General features: G+C 44.4%; 1 protein-coding gene across 1 annotated transcript in view; it reads right to left on the bottom strand.

Moving 5' to 3' along the window:
• AUTS2 (activator of transcription and developmental regulator AUTS2) overlaps positions 1–16,825 on the bottom strand; it is a 1,261,165-nt gene that overhangs the window by 332,316 nt on the left and 912,024 nt on the right.

The raw sequence follows: 16,825 nt of genomic DNA, 5'->3' as shown, positions 1-16,825 counted from the left end.
AGCATGGCCAACCATCCTTCATGGCCAGCCACAGTGTACCACAGGATGTGTGTTTGAGTGAGGCATCTATAGTCAACCCAATCCTGCCTCAAATAGCATTTCAGAGTTTGAGCTAGACTAGGACTTACATATAGAAAGGAAAGGGAAAAAGCTGAACATGGCAAGAAATAAACAAAAGAACAGAGTGAAGCCAATTACTCTTGGCCTGGAAGCTGGAGGTATTCTAATTGGTTGGATGTTTACACATAACCAAGGACTAACTTTTTCTGCCCTTTTCAGAGTGTGGTCTAGTGGCCCCCTAGGGTCTGTCCCTCACTTGTCTGACCTCGACAAGAATGGAAAAAAAAACGGAGGTTAAAGAGCAGGGGCCAAGAAAACGAATCAAGAGGAGAAATAAACGATGAAAACTGTGTAACTGGAAGGGGTGACCAGTGGCATTCTGAATCGGGGCAGGTGGCCATGGCAGGCAATGGAAGAAAACACTGGGGAATCGTTGTCCTGGAGAGATCCCCCCGTCTTGACCACAGGAATGGGAAATGAGTGACTGAACTAACAAACTTGGTGCTATTTAAACTGTTACAAATAAAACTGAGCCCAGGACAGACATCAGAAGTCAAGGAGGGTGATATCTTGTATGTTTAACAGAATTTGTTGATTCTTGGGCTAGAAGGAACCAGAGACTTCATCTAGTTCATTTTTTTCCAGGATGAATGACACATTTACAAGACACAAGGCTCCCCCCTTCCCCCTCCGCTCCCCACCCTTTCACCTCGCAGACAGAGGACTGTCTATTCCATCCTCCATTTTGTACCTGGAGTTTATGAAAGTAAAAGCCAAGCGTTTCCCTGGGTACTTGCAGTTCTTGGCCAAAGCTAATATCCAAAGGGCAGGGTAGAGAAACTTGACAACAATCCCAGCTTCCCACAAAAATCCCCTTCATCCCTCCATGAAACAGGGAAGATGGCTTGTTATGACTGAGTGGGAGGCAGTACGTGCTTTTTCCTAGGTCTCTCCATCTCTGAAAGCATCAGATGTGGCTACGATTTGAAGACTCCTCCTCAATCCACATTCCTCCCTCACTGCTCGTCTTCCCCACCTACTGAGGGTTAACCAGGCCACCCTCCCACATTCTCACTGCCTTCCTTTTCCCAAGGCCTTTTTAAATTTTGAGGCAGGGGGAGATGTTGATTCAATTTAGTACAACTCCAATGCAGGGAAAATGAGAGCAGTGATAATAGCAGCCTACTGGATGACTGAGGAGAGTCTCATGGTGCCAGAGAAGCTCTACCTTAGGATTCTAGATCATCTACCCAGTGATTTTCAAGCTTTTGAGTCTCAGGATCTTTTTACACTTTTAACAATTATTGAGAACCCCAAAGAAATTTTGCTTATGTGGCTTATATTTACTACATTTACCATATTAGAATTCAGAACTTATTACTATTATTATGAAAACAGTCTTGACCACAGAGACTCCCCTAAAATCTCAGACCCCACCTTTAAAACTGCTGACCTTGAGAACCCTCACTTTACAGATGAGGGCCCTAAACGTTGAAGAGACTTGTCTAGGGTCATGCAGGTAACAAGAAGCAGAACCAGTGTTTGAATCCAGGTCCTAGGAATCCAGAGGAGAACGTTCTTCCACTACGCCTCTGGCAGTGAGAGGCCTTCTCATACCTGACACTCCCAAATGGGCCACACTGTTTGGCTGATTTGAGGCGCCATGACAAAAGGTACTTTGCGGGAGGGACTGGCTGTGTAGGGCAAGAGTCACCCGTCAGCAGAGCAGCTGGAAGCTGGCTTTCCCCCAGTCCTCTTTCCTTCCAGCACACTTCTCAAAACCTGTTCTCATCATCTCAACTAGCTCTGCAGATATAATTTCACTTCCTCAGTTTTATTTTTAATCACTCCTTCAGGGACAAAGGGCAGTGAGAAAGAGTTGGCAGGCCCGAGGCTCGAGGTGTGGGCCAGTTCTTCGTGCTCTTGGGGACTACCTTGTTTTCATGAGATTCCAAGTCGCTCCAATGGGGCCTCCAAAATGTGAGCTCAAGAAGGGACCATTTTACAGCTTGGCAGTTTGGTTAAATGTCTGCTTCTTCCTTTCTCCTCCTCTTCCTCAGGTCTACTCTGAATCCTGGCTCTCCCCACCTTTAACACATGGCTCCCCAACGGTGTGGGGCAAATTCATTCTCCTTTCTACCATGGCTAGCTTCCATGGCTGCGGAAAATCTAACAAAGCCCCCGCTTTACCTTGGCAGTCATGATTTACAACTGCATTTAGCTGAATCTAATCAGAAGTGTGAATACTCCCCTCCTATCTGGCACACATCACCGGGGCTCTAATTATTCACACATTTTGGCAAGCATTCTGGTGTTCCCCTACCAAGCCCCTAATCCCAGCAGATCAGTTAAAATAAATGAAAGAGAGAATCAAAAGCCACTTTAAAAATTCAACTGTTCTCCAAATGAGTTTGAACAGGCTCCAGGACACTCGTGGTTGCAGCTGACTGGCATTTAAAAATATAAGGGCCCTTTCTTCCCTCCCCTTGGTCCCACCCCTTCCCTGGGACAGAAGAGCACACACTCTCCCTCTTATGAGAACCACTAGGTTTACAGGCCTCTGGCAGAATCGAAATGGTCCACATTGACCAGGAAGAAGGCACCATCGGTAGCCTCAGGAAAATCCACATCAAAGTCCTCCCTGGACCACACAGGTAACCTATCACCAACACCGGCCAGCCTGATCATTCCAACCTCCAGAAGGCACCATTGAAAGCGATCTCCCAAGTACAGGAAGTAGTTAGGACAAAAGGAAGCCCATGCACCAACATGACACCGGAATTACGGAGACCAGTGTTCACACAGCCTCACGAGTCACCGGGGGATGATTATGCTGCGGTTGGTGCTGTTTTAGAATGGTATTTCGAATTCTCTGGTCTTACACTCATCATTTTAGAACGGTGGTTCTTAAGCTAAGATCCATGACCTTGTTTTCCAAAAGGATTCCAATAACAGTATTTCAATAGAACAAATTTCCTTTGTAGTCCTATCCACTTTATTTTATGCATTTAAAAGTCGTATTTTGAGAAGGGGTCCATAGGTTTCATCAGACTGCCACAGGAAGAAAAAAAAAGAGCCCCATTTTAAAGAACCCTGTTCTAAAGAATCATAAGCTAATGGATATAGTGTTGGAAGGCAGTTTCGGGGTCAACTGCTTCAAGCTTTTCCTTTTACAAATGAGGCCTCAAAGACGAGGGATTTGCCCAGGGTTCCCCAGATGGTGTGGTAGCAGCACATCCCCAAGCACCCCAATGTGAGTCTGTGTGGACCCTCTTCTCCATAATTCGGGTGTCATGTTGGTGCAGGGACTTCATTCTGCCCTAATGACTTCCCACACTCTGGAAGTTGGAATGACCAGGCTGGCGCTGGCAATAGGGTACTCGTGTGGGTTTTCCTGAGCCTACTGATGGTACCTTCTTCCTTGTCAATGTGGACCACTGCAAATCTGCCAGAGGTCTGTATTACTAGCCAAATTGAAGATACAAACCCAGGTTCTCAGATGTTCAGCCCAACACTTTTCCAATCATACCATGATACGATTTCTCTGAACCTCTGTCTCCTTATCAGTCAAATAGGGATAACTGTATGCACCTCATTTCTTTCTCTGACTCTGTCTCTGTCTGTCTCTCCTCCCCTCCTTCTCCCCATGTTGTAAAGATCCAGTGAGATGACATATGTGAAATCATGTTGAAAGGGTAAAACAATCACACAAGGGTAAGGTGATACAGGATAATTGGATAGCATTCTTGCATTCCTTCATGGGATCAGAGGGTCATAGAAGAAAAAAAAATACTTCCCATCACCACGAAAGGCACCTTCTAGGCATTATAATAAGAACTTGTGGCCAGATGTTCAACCTGCCCAATTATCTGTAGGTGGAAGAGTGTAACAACTTGCTCCTCCTTTCTTTTCCCTTCCCAACACTGTTTGTTACTTGTTATAGGTAGGTGGGGAGGCCCAGTGGATTTCACACTTGCCCTAGATCAGCACTTTCAGGAGGAGAAAAAGGACAACAGCTTTGGTGAATTTTCTATGCTAAATATCTGTGGTTTTTCCCCCAGCTGGGCCCCCTCCCCACATTCACCAGCTGGTCCCCATGCCATTATCAACCCTCATACAAAACCAATCAAGGTTTGCAGAGTATTGACTTTAAGTATTCTGTTAGGAGAGGTGGACCCTGCCCTCCAGGAGTTTATAGTCTACATGGGGAATTGGTTTCCAATAGAAGGTGTAGGCCAAGTGGCTAAGTGAGAGATGCTAGGTGGGAAAAGGTTCAGAGGAGGGGTGGAGTGGGCAAGGAAGATGGGCCATAAGGCGGCCACCAAAGGATAGAAAGGACACATATTCACAATCACATGCCAAATGGACCAGACTACGGAGAGGGGTCTGAGTCTTCAAATCTGGGTTCCTTGAACACTGACTGGGCTCTCTAAACCAGATTCTAACTGGCCCCAAGCTTTGTTATTTAAGACAGGAGGTGGGGGTCTGGGCAGAGTGAGGAGGGGGTGGGAGAAAGTGAGGGAAATCCTAATGCTTTTAAAATCTGACCAAGATGTTTTTGAAATGGTCATTCATAAGAGAAAAGGGCTGTTTGCTAAGTCCCTCCCAGGTGCCCTGGGTAACTGAGATACCTTTGTTACCTGAGTCGGCAGGGTACCAAGGAAAATATTACCAGGACTTGTCTATTTATATAAAATACTCCAGCCATTTATACATCTTTACATTTGGGGGGTAACGGCAATGTGGCCAGGAGATGTTGATGTTATACGCATGTGAAATAACATGGTAGAAATCTGCTTTTAAAAATTATATTTCTGAGGTGTCACCATGGAAACTGGCCAACATAATCTCTACACCTAACTCTGGGGGAAAGGAATAACAGTGACCGAAGGGGGGGGGGGAATCAAAACACAGAAAATTCTCATAAATTCTGGTGTGCACTGAAAACTTTAACGAGAGGCATTTTCCTGCTGCTTTGGCCTGGAAGACCAACTGTTGCCATAGCAGTTTTGAACTTTCTTTGATTTTCCAAAGGGAAGGGAAAAAAAAAGAAAAAGAAAAATCCAATTGGGAAGTTTAGTGAAGTTACTGCTAAGGTATAAATCACTCAGATGTCTAAAACAGCCCCAGCTTGTTCTAGAAGTCAAGGAAACTCCCTATAAGAGCCTGAGAAAGAAGAAGAGAGACATAGGGGAGGGGGAGGGGAGAATGAAAGGAGAGAGGAAACAAGTTAGAAAAAAGAAAACATGGAGGAACAGAGACTATCCCTGTAGCCTTTTGGATTCACAATGGGGCACCAGTGTCCAGTTTCCCCTCTATGTCCCCAAATGAGCTCTTTGCAAGATGGAGATTTTCAGTCTGCCTCAATTTAAGAAGGCATGCTATGCTTTTAGAAATCCTGTCCCACTTGTCACCACTATTGGCAAATAAGTGATAACCCTTATTAGCAATATCATTGTTACTTAAAAAATTCAGACCTAGATACCAGATAGGATTGCTTGCGGCCAGCCCTTTTAGGGTTTTCTCTCCCCACTCTCAAGCCAAGTGTTCCTTATGGAGTGCCCATACTGGTCATGGATTATCTCCATCTCCATGGAGGCTCCATTTTACTGAAGAAGTAGTTGGACAGAGCAACAAACTTTGAGTCAGGAAGACTTGGGTTCAAATCCCACCCCTAGACATTCCCTAGCTGTGTGTCTGGCTGAGACACTTAATCTCTCTCACTCTCAGTTTCCTCATCTGTAAAAGGGAGTAACAGTAGCACCTATCTCACATGACTTGTTAGAGACTAATGAGATAATACGCAGAAAATGCTAAAGCAATGTTATGTAGCTACCTGGGAGGCTGAGTTCCTCTGAGCCAACGTCCCTTTTAGTACCTACAGTGCCTAGCACATAGTAGATCCTAAGAACAAAATGAAACAAAAACAAACAAAAAAACCATTTTGATGGATTGATTCTGAGTTTCTTGTCTCTGGCTTAAAGTAGAAGTCCATTACAGACTAAATCATTCTCTGCTCTAAGTGGGAACTTAGTATTTTCTATGTACTAAACACTTTGAATTCCTTTCTTTGAGGATTTCTTAAGTCATCTCTTCTCCTTATGCTTTATTGCTTCACATTTTTCTCCCTTCCTCCCTCTTTCCTTCCTTTCTGTCTTTCCTCTACTCCTCTCCTCTTCTCTCTGTTTCTCTTTTTCCTCCATCCATCCTCTTTCCCCCTTCCCTCTGTAGATTCTATTTGATGGATTAAAAAAAACAAGTGTGGCACTATGTCTGACTGAAAAGACATAAAAACATATAGACCTCTCTCTCTCTCTCTCTCTCTCTCTCTCTCTCTCTCTCTCTCTCTCTCTCTCTCTCTCTCTCACACACACACACACACACACCCCACCACCACCAAAAACTGGGGATTATGCATTTATTGTCCTACATTACATTTTTAAAAATGCATCCTCCCCCCTCCCCAACCTAAGAGACTAGCAGACCTGTTTAGATTAAACATTTCTTTAGAAATCAACATTATTAATAATAAAAAGTCAAGATCAGATTTGGTTATATTTAATACTTTGTCTTTCTTCAAGTATTTCCATGTGACCTAATTCATATGAATAATAATGAATAAGTCCTGGGGAGGAAAAGAGTAGGCCCCCTGAAGAAAAATCATTTTTCTCCTTCCCTTTCCTGAGAAAAGTCCTCTCTCTGACCCTAAAGGAAATCCAACTTGGTTCAAAATCACATCCAAAGAATCACAAAGGAATATGCCAGAGGAACTCAGGAAGTTGAGTGCCCAGCACCTCCTGACAACTGTTACGGGAGCTCCCACGGCCCATGTTTTGCATCCTGTGGCACTGTCCATCCCATAGCAATACCGTAGAACTTGAACAGGAAGGGAACTCAGAGACTGTCTAGTTGTTTTACAGTTGAGGAAACTGAGGCCCAAGGAGTTTAAATGCTTTACCCTGGGTAACACAGGTGGATACCTAAGATTTACAGCAGAAAGGGATCCCAGAAGTCATCCATTCCCAAACCTTCATTTTATAGGTGAGGAGACTGAAGCTCAGAGACACTAAATGATTTGTCTAAGATCATATAGACAAATGTGTAGAATGGTATCTGTGACCTAGTAGGAACTTAACAAATACTGACTGAGTGATGAAAGCGAGTTGCAGATCCAGGATTTGAACCCAGGTCCTCTGTCTCCAAAGGTATGGCTCCTTCTACAGCAACTCTATGCTTCTTTCCTTTTGGTTCTATTACCTAAGTCTCCAGAGTCCCCATTAAAGGTGTCAGGGCTCAGGGATAGAGCTTCCCTTCTTTTCAGTGGGTAGCCATACATGGGAAAGCTATAAAGTATGAAAAGCAGAGCAGGGGGCAGTACCATTCCTGGTAAGGACAAGGAAATGTGGTTTTTTTTTTATGTTCAGTTGCATGTTCCGAAGGAGAAAATACAAAAAGACATGTAGTATGTAGAAAAGAAAGGGGGGGATGGTGGAAAGAGGGCTTGCATAAACAATCTGAATAAAAAATGCAGAAGTTATTATAATTTATTCATTAGATGCAGCAAGAGGGAGGAACACCCTCTGAGTAACACCTAGCTGAAGGATAAACTTTCAGGACATTCCTGCTCACTGGCGAACAGTCAAATGGGAATCAGAGCACAGTCCCAGCATGCTTTGTGTTGGCCTAGGGCAGTGTCTGCAGACCCTTTGCATTCTTTTTTAAAAAATGTTATTATTATTATTATTATTATTATTATTATTATTTTGACCCTTTACATTTTTCAGAATGATTGAGGACCCCCTCCCAAAGAAGTACTTTTTATCTAGGTAATCTCTATCAACATTTATCATATCAGTAATTAAAATACGTTAGTGTTATTACAAAAATAGTGACAACCTCAAGGGCCTTCTGAAAGGGTCTCAGGAATGCCCAGGTGTCTTTGGACCATGCTTTGAGAATCACTATTTTAGAAGAGGCCAAAGCCTTCTGACCAAAAGAGTGGACAAAATGCTGTGGGACTTAATTAGTGGCCCCCCATACACAGTAGTGAAAGATTAGGAGTCAGCAGACCCGCATTCTAATGCCTGATCAGCCTAGATGTGTGGACACTTTGTTGTGTTTGTCCCTTACACCTTACTTTCTCATCTGTAAAATGGGAATAGTATTAACCGAAGTATCTATTTCTCAAAGTTGCTGTGAGGAGAAAATGTGATTTCACATCTATCTATCTATCTATCTATCTACCTACCTATCTATCTATCTACCTATCTGTATGTACGTATGTATATGTATATGTATATTATGTGTATACACATGTGCGCGTATGTATATATATACATTATAAATACACATACGCATACATGAAAACATTCCGAAAAGAAGTGTTAGCAATTAATCAGCAAACATCTAGTTGGTGCTGGCCATGTGTCAGAAATTATGCAAGGTGATGGGGATCAAAAAAAAAAATCCAGCAGTCAATGCCTTCAAGGAACTTACATTCATCTTACTAATCAATCAATCACCACTTATTCAATTTTTACCATGAGGCAAATACTGGGTTAGGTGGTGGGAACACCAAGAAAAACAACCACCAGTCCTTTCTTTCAAAGAACTGACATTCTGTTAGTCAATCGCCTGAAAAAGCATTCATTAAGAACCCCCCCTTCCTCCCCTCCCCCCCGCCATGTGCCAGACATTGGATATACAAAGAAAAATAAAAAAACAGTCCTTTCCCTTAAGGAGATCCCTTTTTAATACGGGAGAAGACGATATGTCTTTTGTAAGGTAGTTTACGGTGGGGGGCACCAGCAGTCGAGGGGAGCAGGAATGGCTTTGTGTAGAAAGTGGCCACAGTCATCTGATTCAGACTCCTGGATCGCTTCACCCCTTTTGAGAGCTTGTTTCCTCTCCCCTTCTATCTGCTACTATGGCCGGTTCTTCCCCCTCATGACACCTCCAAGCAAACTGTACACAAGGTGGGTGAGGTCAAGGGCACCCAAAGACATGGTAGGCAAATAAAGACGGGCAGGATTCTTGTGGACTGGGTTCATAGTCATAGTATTAAATTTGGAAGGGAATTCCAAGACCACCTTGTCCCACCCCCTAATAACCACTCCTGAACAACCAGCCTTCTCCATAAGTATTTCTGCTTTCCTTACTCTTTTCAGGGCTCGGCTCAAATGTCATCTCCTACAAGGAGCCTTTATTGATTCCTTATTGAATCGACCTTCTGGCCCCTAAGTAGGTTTTACTTTATTCTGGATCTATTTTGTATTTAGGTACCTAGTGTATTTATGGATCTATTTTGTACTTATGTAACTATTTTATGTGGCTAATATATTTATGTACTTGTTTTGTATTTATGTACCTATTTGTATTTATGTATCTGTTTTGTATTTGTGTACCTATTTGTATTTATGTATCTATTTTGTATTTCTGTACCTGTGTATTTATACCTGTATATCAGGACGACAATCCCTAACCTCCACCCTAAATGTAAGCCACCAGAGGCAGGGGCTGTGTTCTTTGTATGTCTCTGAAATAGTGCCTGGCACATAGAAGGTACTTACTAGATACTTGTTAACTGTTCTCCAAATAAAGTATAAGCTTTCTGAGGGCAGAGACTGTTTCTCTTATGTCTTTTTATTTTGGGAGCTCACTAACCTAGTACCTGGTATACAACAGGCACTTAATAAAGGCTAGTTAAATTCACTGGTGCTGGGAGTTGGGGCCCAGGCTACAGAGCAGTCCTAATAGATGCTCCCTGGGGTTCTGGAAAGCTTCTGGGCCACTTCGGCTCAACATGGGCAAGGTGCTGCCTGGCATTCCGCAAATGAACTCTGGTAAGACCATTCTTCATTGAAAACAAAGGACCAGAAGATCACACAGTTTGAGTTGGTCACGCATCTCAGAAACTCAAGTCTGACTTCGTCACTGAGGCTTAGGGCAATTACACAAATTGTCCAACATCAGAGAACCACAGAATTCCAAACTGGAAAGGACCTCAGAGGCCTTCTAGCCCAGCCCCTTCATTTTAGGAGGAAATTTAGGCTTAGGGAGGGGCTAATGCCTTGGCCGACACCATAGATCAACCATCTTGAGCTGGAATGGAACTCAGGGCACATTCCGCCCAATCGCCTCATTTTACACATGGAGAAACTGAGGCCTAGGAAGGCTAAGTGATCTGGCCAAGGCCACACACATAGCAATTGCTGGAGGTGGGATCTGAATTCAGATATCCTGACTCCAAAGCCAGGGTTCCTCCCACTGTCCTACACCACCTCCACGTCAATGGCCCAACTCAGAGATGCCTCTGCATCCAGATTTAACTTCCTCACCTCCACATTCGCCACCATCCCCTATCCCTTCCTTCCCATACCCAAATCTTCCATGTTAACTTAGTCAATGCTGTAGCTCACACTCATTTTCTATTTTAATGGCTAAAGATATGCAGGCAAAAAGCTTCCTAATTACTACTTTCCTGGCACACGCAGCCACTGCCTTGGCTTTTTATTACCATTAGTTTTCCTCCTCAATTTATCCTCAGCTACTCTCCGTGCATCTTCCCGGCCTCCCCTGAGCCTTCCCCATCCTCGCTTCTCAAAGCTCGTCAGCACGCCTCCGATCCCCAGGAGACACTGGAGGCCTTGTAAAGCCCACTGCGCAAACAAGCGTTCCTATTCATTTATCACATTTAGCATGCGCACTACCGCTCTCATCAAAACCCAGGCCGCGCTCGCTAACTCATTTCCCTCTCCCAATTACAAATTAGTCCATTAGGCTGTCTGCAGCAGGCCCTCTGTTGCATCTCGGTAATGGCTTCTGAGATTTCCATCATAATCATAATGGCTCCCTATGCAGCCATGAGGGCAGATGGAGGCCGCTAGTGGGTAATGAGCTATCGCGCTACCAAAGGGCACAGCTCTGGGCTCATTATTTAGTCTTGGCTGTTTTGTGAAAACAACAAGAAAGGTAAAATGCTGAAGGGAACACTTTAGCATATTAAATTAACACTTCTTCAAATTTCTCTCAGTAAACATGCCGTATTTTTCTTTTATGTAACATCTCGTGTGCCTGAGCGTGCCACGGTTGGGGGGGGGTGGCAGGAGGGCCACAATGGGGAGCGAAGGAGGGGCAGGAAGGAGAAGAGTGAGAGCAGAAGGGGGACCCAATATGTCGCACTGGAATATTCTGTCATGTGCCGGAGATAGCCTCATGCCACGGAGCTGGGATGGAAAACCAGAGCTGCCATCTTCTAGCATGCATTGTACTCTCACTCCTGTAATCGGCAGCCTATCTACACTGGCTTTCTTATGGTTTCTCCTATATTGCTCATCAATGAAAATTTATTAAGTACCTTCTATGTGCCGGGCGCTGCACTGAGCACTCTATCATACACCTACTACGTGCCGGGCGCTGCACTGAGCACGCTATCATACACCTACTACGTGCCAGGCGCTGCACTGAGCACTCTATTACACACCTACTACGCGCTGGGCGCTGCGCTGAGCACTCTATTGTACACCTACTACGTGCCAGGCGCCACGATGAGCACTCTATTGTACACCTACTACGTGCCGGGCGCCGCGCTGAGCACTCTATTGTACACCTACTACGTGCCGGGTGCCGCGATGAGCACTCTATTGTACACCTACTATGTGCCGGGCGCCGTGCTGAGCACTCTATTATACACCTACTACGTGCCAGGCACCGCATTAAGCGCTGTCCTACACTATAGCTCATGTCACCCCTCAGGGCTTCAGTTACCATGGACATAAAATAAGGGTGCTGGGTCTGACGACTGCTAAGGTCCTGTCCACTTCTAAGTCACTACACTACAATTCCTTGCTCTGGCCGACTCCTATGCCTGCAGGGTAGTTCCACAGTAAATGGAGGAGACCTAGAAACTGGGGCCACAGAGACTTCCTGGATTGTAAGGCTTTGCAGATACGGAGAGGGGAGGACCATCGCTCTCTTACTCTATAGCTGAGGAAGCTGAGGCCTCGGCAGGAGATGTCACTGGGTCATGCATCTAGAAAGGCCGTCAGAGGCCCCGAACTCGACCTTCCCATTTTACAGATGACACCACTGAGGAGCAAGGAGGACGTGATCTCATAGGATACCTGATCCAAAGGGGACTTCGGTGGGACCAAGCTCAAATAGAAATGGATCCCTGTGGACCACGAATTTACTAAGAAAGCCATGACTTCACATTATCTGGCTCATGTGCTATTTATATTTTGTTAAACATTTCCCAACAACATTTTCATCCGGTTCTCGTCATAATCAAGAGCTTGGCAGCCTTATGCGGCTCAGGGATCCAGTTGGATGCCCATGCTCTCGCCCAAACCTGCCATTTGATAGATGAGGAAACTGATGCCTTGTCAGGTGAAGTCCTGCCTGTGGACACAGAGTTAGTTTTCGAATCTGGGTCATCTAGCTTTAGACGCTCTAGAGTCATGTTGTCTGCCCTACAACATACTTTCTCTAATGAAACTCAGATGTTTCTCCTGGGTCTCCACCATCAATACTGCTAAGATCCAGGGGACTAGTAAAAGTTTAAAAGGGGCACTGACCGCCTTTGGCAACTCTGGCACGAAGCTGAGGGGGCCGGGTCACTCAGTAACACTTTTTCCCCCCCTTTAAAAAAAAATAAAAAGGGCAGATATATTTCAGACGAGTCAGTTAAAATCAATATCAACGTTGTTGCTCAATCATGGGGGCTGCTCTCCTCAGAAGGGCCCCAGCCAGCCAGCCACGCTCTCAATTCTTGCTCCTTCCCAGTCACCTCTTCCTGACACTAACCGCCTCTGAATTCTGAGTGGTCCCCAGATCCCCTGCCTTTAGTCTCCTGCACGAGGCAAGTTAAGAACCTGTGCTGGCTGAATGCTAAAGAAGGCAGAATTCATACAATCTCAGTACCTCTGTGCTGAGGGGAGGGGAGGCTGCCCAAACACTGTGGGGTGAGGGAGGGCCGAGCTGCTTGTATCTAGGGTTGCTCCAGGCCATGGCTGTACAAGGCTCTTCTACTAATTGCTTCAACTGCGCTGACGAAGCTCAGTGATGCTCCTCCAGCACCCACTCCCCAATCTGGCTAGCTGTTTCAGCATGAAACAGTCCTGTCCTGAGTCTTTTGCTGAAGGATATTTAAGTTACTCATTATTCCTTCTTAATAATAATAATTATCATCATCATCATTATTATTACCGCTAACGTCTTCTTGAATACAAAAGGGAAGAATACAACTTTCTCCCCTGGTGAACTTGGGCAAAATCACTCAAGAGTTTTAGGCCAAAGGAAAAAAAAAAGAGTTTTGGGTCTCAGTTTCCTGATCTGTAAAACAAGGGTGTGGGAGCAGCCTGTCTTTGAGATTCCTTACAGCTCTACATTTAAGATTTTATGAAGTCACTCACCTTCTCCGGGCCTCAGTTTTCCCCTCTGTAAAATGACAGGGTTGGATGACATGGCTTCTGAGGTCCCCACTCTATTCCTATGACCTTGTAAAGTCAATACTTCATGGGGCCTTACTTCTCTCGTCTACAAAATGACTGTTGTCGTTTAGTCATGTCTGACTCTTTGTGACGCCATTTGGGGTTTTCTTGAAAAATATACTGGAGTGGTTTGCCAATTCCTTCTCCAGCTTATTTGACAGACAGGGAAACTGAGGCAAATAGGGTTAAGTGACTCGCCCAGAGTCACATAGCTTGTAAGTATCTGAGGCCAGATTTGAACTCATGAAGATATGTCTTCCTGACTCCACGCTTGGCGCTCCAACAACTATGCCACATAGGTTAGACTAAATGAGTCTTTCCTAGGCCTAGAGTTAGGATCTTACGACTTTAATAAAGACATCCTTATATACAAATTCTGAAACCTCTCTTTGGGCGACAGACGATGAGATGGGAGGAGTAGTTGCCAACAGCTGGTCTACATTCTAGGTCAAAGTTCATGTTCATCAAGAGAAGTTACCAGCATTCCCCACCCCTGAGTTAGACCATAGGATGCCCAGGGTACCTGGCATAGTCATTTCATCTACCCTCTAAAAGGCCAACAAAGTGATCTTCCACAGGACAGCCTTCACTTAGGCTTGGGCTGATCTTCTGTCCCACCTTCACTGCTCAAGGTGGCTTTGGAGAGAACTAAAATGGAAGCCTAGCTGGGTAAGAAGAACATAAGCATGTAGGATACGAGGCCATCTGAAAACGTCTTTCTCTCTTGAACTCAAGACAAGGCTCCAAAATTCTCCCACAAATCCCTTAAGTTCATCACCAAACTATTGCCACATTCTTTTTCAAACTGGCTATTAAAGAACAGCACAATGCAGTTCTCCTTCAGAGAGGGAAGAACACTTTCCCATCTATCCTATCTCATTCATTCTTACAGCCTCACTATGGAACAAGCAGGGAGAAGGTAATTATCCTCAGTACACAGAGAAGGCCAGTTCACAGGCCTGTCCGAGGTCTCGCCATTAGTGAAAGCTAGAGTTGCCATGAGGAGAGAAATCTTCTAATTCTCAGCCTGGGACTCTCTCCACCCCTATCACACTGTCTCCTTCCTTGCCCTTCAGCCCTGGAAGTCGTGGTGAATGCATTTCTGAAGGACTGAAATAGAAATGTGAAGTCCCCAAATCCCATCCCGACAATGAAACATACATGAAGCCTACTGGGAAAAAAAACCGGCTGGATTTCTGAGATTCAAGATTGGGTGGGGCAGCTTTGGGAGGGGTGCAGGGAGAGGTGGAAAACTGGTTGCCTTGGCCGTGCAGTAAAACCCAAATTTACGAGCTGTTTTTGTTAAAATCCGATATGGATTTTTTTTTCGAAAATGGAAAGGATGGATGGGTGGATGGCAGCAAGACATTTAATCAATGTCATGAATGTAACATTCATTGGGCTTCGAAAATGAAATTAATTATCTGTGTAGAAGTATCATTAGGAGATAAGTGACATTCCGGGCTTTGATTTGTAACTCGCAACAAATCTAGCTTCTGCAGAATTCCAGCCTTTTGAGAAAGATCTGTCTTTATTAAAATGTACCCAACCCTTTGGCCCTTGGTGTCACAAGGCTCATAGCCCAGCCTGACTTCCCCTTTGGGAGAGTATCACTAAATAAAAGAGGATATGTCATCATACACTTGCTTTAAAGTAATGAAAGCAGAAATAAATTTAAATTAAATCAGGGATTTTTCGACTTGCAGATGATGGGGAGGAGGATTGGAAGGGGCTTGTCTTTCTTTAATAAGCTTTTTCCCCCTTCATCTCAGATACAGGACCTGAATTTGCTCCATCTGCACTGATGAGACATCTCACTTTGATGCACAGGGGTAAAGAGGAAAGAGGATAATGTAGTTCAATGACATCCACCGCACAGTAGGTGAATCATGGAATTTGAGAGTTCAAAAGAGACCTCAGAGAGCAACTGAGCAAAATTCCTTACTTTACAAATAAGGAAACTGAGGCCCAGAGAGGCAAATGGCTCTCCCAAGGCCCCATGATTAGTTAGTGGTAGAGCTGGGACTAAACCTGCCTTGGTCCAGTGATTTTTTTCCACCTTACTACACTCCCTTGGACTTGAAAAACAATGAGAAATCTCTAAAATTAAATTAACCACCGCAGCAGAGGTCTGAATTTTATGGATCCATATGGCCATCAGAAGAAGGGAAGAGGAGAAACTGAGATGGCCTAGAGATATTCTCTATTTCTTCCTTCTTTCCTATATTCTTCCCTCCTTCCTTTCTTTTCCTTCCTTCCTTCTTTCCCTCCTTTCCTCTCTTTTCTTTCCTTCTTCCCTTTCTTTCTTTTCCTTTCTTCCTTTTTCCTCCTATCCTCCCTCTCTTCCTTCCTCTTTCTTTCTTCATATTTTTTTTTTACCCAAGAAAGAAAAAGCCCTACAATGCCTTAAGAAAATCAGACTCATCCTTTAGGGAAGACAATTTATAAATTTATCTTAATCAAGTGACCATTTGCTACTCATGGCCAAGAAAGGGATGAGAGAGTAGGCATTGTGGGGCTTGCTGAGAACTTGCCCCTTCTAGGCTAGTCAACACACACAGTGAGGCTGGTGCTCAGATCTGGTCTTAGGGAGACAGATGATTTGTCTACTTCAAGGCCAACGACACAGACTTAGAGCTTGAGAGGATGCCATCAACGGCAGGTTATTTTCTCAAGTTGAACTATTCAAGGCATCTGCAGGGATTCCACCCTACCCTCCCACAAATTCTCAGGCCCTCTCTGCTTTACTATTAGCAAATTCGTCTTGTACACAGCTATTCCAGTGATCTTCTTAAAGCACTGGTATGTCTATGTCACCCTCCTACTCAATGGCTCTCTACTGCCTTTGGCAGGGAGGAGGAGGGGGAGTCCTGAGCTTTTTTTGGGGTGTGTTATAGACTTCTTTGGCAGCCCAAGGAAACCTTCTTATATATTGTATATTCAAAAAATAAAATATACAGGATTACAAAGGAAATGAATTATAGTGAAATATAAAAATATTTTTTTAAAAAACAGGTCATGAAGTCCTGCTCTAGGATAGAACATAAACTCCCTTGTTTGGCTTTTACAGCCCTTCTCCTCTGGCCCCCACTAGATTTCCATATGTTATTCCCACTCCCACCCAGCTGGAACAGCCATTTTGCTAGCTCCTTACACACCCCTCTATCTCCTCTCTCTACATCTTTGTATTGATTGTGCCCCATGCCTGGAATGCACTTCCTCCCTATGTCCACTTAACAGAATCTGTCAAACAAATAATCCTTGTTTCCTTCAAA

This window comes from Phascolarctos cinereus, unplaced genomic scaffold (assembly GCF_003287225.1).
Source record: "Phascolarctos cinereus isolate Bilbo 61053 unplaced genomic scaffold, phaCin_HiC Scaffold_5;HRSCAF=322, whole genome shotgun sequence".
Classification (NCBI taxonomy): Eukaryota; Metazoa; Chordata; class Mammalia; order Diprotodontia; family Phascolarctidae; genus Phascolarctos; species Phascolarctos cinereus.
Note: the sequence above shows the minus strand (reverse complement) of the source record. Positions and strands in the feature narration are given on the sequence as shown.